The sequence below is a fragment of the Dermacentor albipictus genome, chromosome 2 (assembly GCF_038994185.2).
Source record: "Dermacentor albipictus isolate Rhodes 1998 colony chromosome 2, USDA_Dalb.pri_finalv2, whole genome shotgun sequence".
NCBI lineage: Eukaryota > Metazoa > Arthropoda > Arachnida > Ixodida > Ixodidae > Dermacentor > Dermacentor albipictus.
Window position 1 is genome coordinate 27,817,282 of NC_091822.1, and position 6,000 is coordinate 27,823,281.

A 6,000-nucleotide genomic window follows, 5' to 3' on the forward strand; every position below is an offset into this window, starting at 1 on the left:
TACACCCCTCCCACCACAAACGCACTCGAGCTATCCTGGCGCTGGACCTTACTAAAGCATTCGGCAATGTACACCACACCGCCATCCTGGACGCTCTCTCCTCCCTCCATGTCGGACCCCGTGTCCATGCTTACGTCACTGCGTTCCTCGCCCACCGTTGAGCCGAAATCTCATACGGCCCACTTTCTTCTCCTTCCTTCTCCCTTGGCAACAAGGGTACCCCCCAAGGCTCTGTCTTGTCCCCTCTTCTGTTCAACATCACCCTCTTCCCGCTGGCACGTGCTTTACGAGCTATCCCAGCTCTGTCTCATGCTTTCTACGCCGATGACATCACCCTCTGGGTGACCACCGGCAATCTTGGTGACATGGAGACCACTCTACAGGCAGGTGTGGACGCGGTAGCAACTCACGCCCGGGCCATCGGGTTGAGCTGCTCCCCGGCCAAATCGGAGCTTTTGCTCCTTCGGCCTGGGCGGATGGCCCCCCTATCGCCTTCTCCACTCACCGTCTACCTTGACGGCACGCCCATTCCTCTCGTCTCTACCCTCCGCATCCTCGGACTCTTTCTTCAGTCCAATGGCAAGCACACCACCCTCATCACTCGACTCACAAACACTGTACACCACACTGTCCGCCTCATACGCCGCATTGCAAACCGCCACCACGGCATGCGCGAACACGACCTCCGCCGCCCGGTCCAGGCCTTTGTTCTCAGCCGCTTCATTTATTCTCTTCCGTATCTCTACCTTTCTCGTACCGAGGAAGACAAAGTCAACAGCCTCATTCGCCACGCATATAAGTCAGCCCTGTCCCTTCCCACATCTACGTCGACGGCTCGGTTACTGTCGATGGGCGTCCACAACTCCCTGACGGAGCTGACGGAGGCCCATCGCACGGCCCAGCTCCTCCGTCTCTCCCGCACCCGCTCGTGTCGCGCACTTCTCTCCACCCTTAATCTCTCCCCTCTTATTCCTCTTCCCACATCACTGCCCATCCCTTCCCATGTCTTGCCCCTCCTAACCGTTAAACCCCTCCCTAAAATATGCATCCCGAACACCACCCCTCCCGTAGAGCAGCGCGAGCCTCCGCGCTCTGGCGTCAGTACGAACGGCAGGCCGCCGTGGCTTACGTAGATGCTGCCCCGTACCGCCGCTACCCAGCACATGCCCTTGCCGTCACTGACAATTCTCTCCGACTCACTCTTACTGCCTCAGTCTACACTTCTACCTCTGTTGAGGCCGAGGAGGCAGCTATTGCCCTTGCCATCACGCAAACCTCCGCGAAGTACATCTTCAGCGACTCTAAACCTGCGGTCTACAACTACGCGGTTGGACGGGTGGCACACCCGGCCATCGGAATCTTGCGTTCCGATACCGTTCCCTCTCGCGCCATCCAAATCATCTGGGTGCCCGCTCACGCGGCCCATCCTGGTAACGAGGCGGCCAATTCCATCGCTCGAGATTCGACTGACCGAGCAAGCCCGCCCCCGCCGGGAATGGATACGCGCGACGCGCTCCTCACGTACCGCGATATCACGCAGCACTATCGCCTCTCTCGTCTCACCTTCCCCCCTCAGCACCAATCCCTTTCCCAACCCCACCAACACTTATGGCGCCACCTTCAGGCCCATACCTATCTTACTCCCGCACGTCTTGCCCTCTTCCACCCCGGGACGCACTCGCCGGCTTGTCGCTTATGTGACGGCTCCCGCTCCGATTACGATCACGTCCTATTCTCCTGCCCGGCACACTTGCCCCCTGCCTCTTGGCGCCTAAGCAATCCGCAGCAGTGGGAGGCTGCTTTGTCCAGCACCGAGCCGGATATCCAACTCCGGCTGGTGAACTGGGCGGAGGACGTCGCGACTAGGCATGGCCTGGACGCCACAACCGGCAGCCTGAAGGCCGCCCACAACGCTGCTTTTTAATTTTTTAATTTTTTTTACTTTTGGCCTTCTCATCAATAAATGTTTTTCACCACCACCACCACCATCGACGCGCTCGCTGGCCGGTCGAGGAGTTCGCAACTCGAAAGACCGCTCAGGGGCATTCCGTTGGACGTTATAGCTTTTTATTTTATACGCTTACATTATACACTAATGACGTGGTGCCACCTCCTACCCACTGGCGGCGCCTTCACGTGCCCAACGACGCACGCACTGTAGGCCTCACGTTTACTCGGACGCTGCGAAGTCACGTGTGCAATGACGCACACACTGGGCACGCACTTAGTCAGCCGGAACCATGGCGCCGCCCTGGCGTCGGGGAAGGTGCTCGTCTCGCATCCCGGAGGCCAGAGTGCGATTCCCACACCAACCGAAATTTACCTGATATTCTTCTCAAATGCATTAATTTGCATTTTTTACACAAATTTGTTTCCCCGACCAATTTGACATCAATTCGAGTATTTTTTATGTGGCTTTACTCTTTGCCGTTGGCCATTTTTTTATCATCATTCGGTCACACTGCAGGATCTTCGCTTAATGGGGCATATAATGCTATCGAATTAATATAACCCTCATGATTTGCGTGGCCCTGCCCTCCCACCCCATTTTTTTACGCGAGAACGGCACGCAATGCAAGAACGTTTATAGCGCTCTGTAGCTGAGTACAGCGACACTATCACTGCCAGCAGTGTTGCTGCAATTCACCTGTATATTTTCCCATTACTGGCGCAAATGGCGATACGTATACGCTCTAAAACAAAATTACACCCTTTGGGTTGTATCTTGCCACGCAACGATAAACGTCATCTGTCTTGTCCGCATTTCCTTTCTTTAACGCTGCGAGCCCGGTACTTCCCAGTAACGAACGGCATGCGCGTTATCAGCATGACATAGCATTCCCGACAGGAAAGTAGCGGGTGCAGCGTTTTCAAGAAAGGAAAAGCAACAAAGGCACGTGAAAATTATTTTGTTGTGTACACTCCAAAGGGTACCTTTGTCTAGGAGTGCATGGAGAGGGCAAGTCTTTCCAATATGAGCAGCTAAAGTTTCACTAGAATCAATGTTACCATAGCGGGGAAATCGCACTGCGAGTAGTGTATATGCTTGCCGCACGGACTCCAGCAACCAAGTAGTCGCCTCACCGCATTTAATAGCACTTACGTTACTGCTTCTGTCCACGTCAGCGTTTTTATGTTGGAAACTGTGCCTTGCAAGTTCTCTTGTAATGCAGGGACGGTGAGCCCGAAGTTGAACACCAACGAGCCGAGATAGTGCCGGCCGAGTGAAGCGGACCGGGCATCGCGTAAGAGAAAACCAACGACCGTGTCACGTACATATGGGCGGCCGCCTAGTCGATGCCTTAACGAAGTGCTTGCGACTGGCTGGAGGTAATCTTTAGCCCCGGAGCAGCACAATCAGGGAAGGACTGGTCTCAACGGATAATAAAAGAAAAAAGAACGTTCCAAATGCGTGAACTACTCCACCGAAATGCGTATCTCTGTCTGCATCTCTGAGCAATGACTTTGTGGAAATATGCAATGGACGAGATTCGTTTAACTTGGTTATTTGTCCAACACACTGCGCGAATTGGCGATACGGCTATCACTGAATTTCGCTTGCGAAGAACCTTAACACATATCTACGTTTTTTTGCATCTTTAACTGTTTCCTCTTTCTGGGCTATAAATGTTCTCCTTGTAATGAGTTTTCAGTCACTGTTAATTAAGCGTTCGACCGTCGGCAATAGGAAGAGCGTAGAGGGCGCTGAACGTGGTTCGGGTGCTGTAAGCTCCAAAAAATCAATTTCAATCAGGGAGCGCGCCGACTTGGCAACGGACGTAGTCACATTGAGTCGAAGGATCACTTGCTAGAGGCCTCAAGCAAAGCCCGAAAAAGCGGTTTTAACAATCCCGTTCGCTCTAAATGTAACTTAATTCTAGTGTTTCTGGAGGAAGGAACTTTGGCCATCGGCAGCAGTGCTGGAGAAGAAGACGCGAATAACCTTCTCAATTATTCTAAAACAGTGGAAGCGTGAAGAACCCAGGTGATGGTTTAAAAATAAAAAGAAAGAAAGGGTTAGAAAAGCTCCTCAGCTTTTATTTCGTGCACGGTTTGGTGACTATAGAAGTAAAAATAAGAATGAAGCAGATCTCATGCTCTGCGGTGATCAATGTTATGCGAAGCATTTTGCTCGTAGGTGGCTACCCAGCATCGTTTGGGATTACGTAAAACACTACCAGTTGGAGAACGTGTTTGTGTACGACGAGCCGGCTCGACTTTTCTTACATAACGTGCTGACGCTTGCATGTGTGTGATGACAGCAGCAAGACGACGGTGACGGCATGGTTTCTACTATGGCTATTGGAGAGCAAGAGAGAGAGAAAACATCTTTAATGCGTCTAAAGCTGGCTTGATTTGCAGGATTGGTTCCTCGCTCAATGGCAATGCATGGACGCGAGCTGACGACATGCCAATGGTTGGGTTTTGTAAAGGTGCTGGACAGGCATAAGCAACCGAAACAGGGATTGTTATGTCATCAGCGACAACGTGTTATACATCCTATAGACGTATGGCAATGTCATGTGGTTTTATGTTAAAACGACGAGGACATTTGCACTACAGTGAAGAAACGTTAAAGGCTGTGTGACCTGAGCCGATCATGAAGACGGTACAGCGTCGTACAGTTTTGCGCAGCATTAACTGCTACGAAGGAGGTACTAGATGATATGGGTCGTTCTCCGAGATGTCGCAGTCTAAGAAAGCGTTTCAAAACCAAGCTGTCACGAGAAAAGGACGCAAGAAACTAGCCCGTGACGCACATGCCAGGTGTCCCAAATAGCTAGGCGGCTTGGGCACGAAAAGGGGCAACTATGCAATCTTGATCTAGTACATTTAGAGCAATGGGCTGCTGTACTCGAAGGCCGATGTTGAATTCTACAGTCGGTCAGGTATTAACGGGACAACGTTAAAGGCCCCGTGCTGCAGAAAATCCGGCGTCGACGACGCACGTCCGGCTTACCGCGTGGACCGTCTTTCCGGCAAAAATCATTCCGGACCACGCATACCCAACCACTATTTTATCACCAAAGTTGCTCGTATCTTATATTTCATTCTTTACAAACTTATTCCTCGGAATTTTGAGAATGACAGCCAACAAGCAATTGTCATGTAAAAAGACAGCACATGTCTTTTATGTTAGATCTTCACAGACTGAAATATTAAAAGTATCATGAGTAACAGGAGATCGGCCCACGTGAGAGACCCCGTTTCTACCAGAAGGCTCGCCTTCGTGCGTAGTGTTCGCCGCCAGCATTTCCCGGAAAACATTACGGTTACATAAGCTGCAGTTGCTGGGAAGCGTGGAACGCAGCCAGGGATCTTTGAATGCTATCGCGTTCCACTTTTAAAGGCAAAGCTCAAGCATCTTCCAATTTTTTCTTTTTAAAACAAAGACCCGAAGTTGGGCGAGAAAGGAAATTCCGACCTACTACAAATTGCCCGGAATGAGAAACAGAATGCTCCGTATTAGAACTCTTCCGTTCAGTAGAGACGTCAACATGAAACCGATAACGACGGCATCGCCCACGACGTAATCCCCCTTAAAGGCGGTCTTCTCAATTGTTGTGATGTGATGACGCTGACGATACATGGGCTTTATTGGCGCAACAGTCAGGGATGGCCAAAGAGCGGCCACAAATATGGTATGAAGTGGTAGGTGGCAAATGGTAATTGTGCTTTGGCTGTATCAAGGCCTAAATCATTCGCAGTAAATGGTATAAATTATGTAGACACTAAGATAATGAGAATGGCATGTAATGTGGGCTATGTTCATGAAAGATATTCTATAAACACATAACATAATCAATTCTGTTACTGCCAGTTGCACAAGCGCCTCACCGGAGTCCTTGAGAGCCAGGACCCAGAGGCTTGTGCCTTACAGTATTTCTGTCGCAGCCCCACCCTCTAAATAGGTATAGCTAGACAGAATTTATTGACAGGAAAGACAAAGAGGTCGACCTGAGCTAGTGCACTCTAGTCTGCTGCTGTGCACTGGGGAAG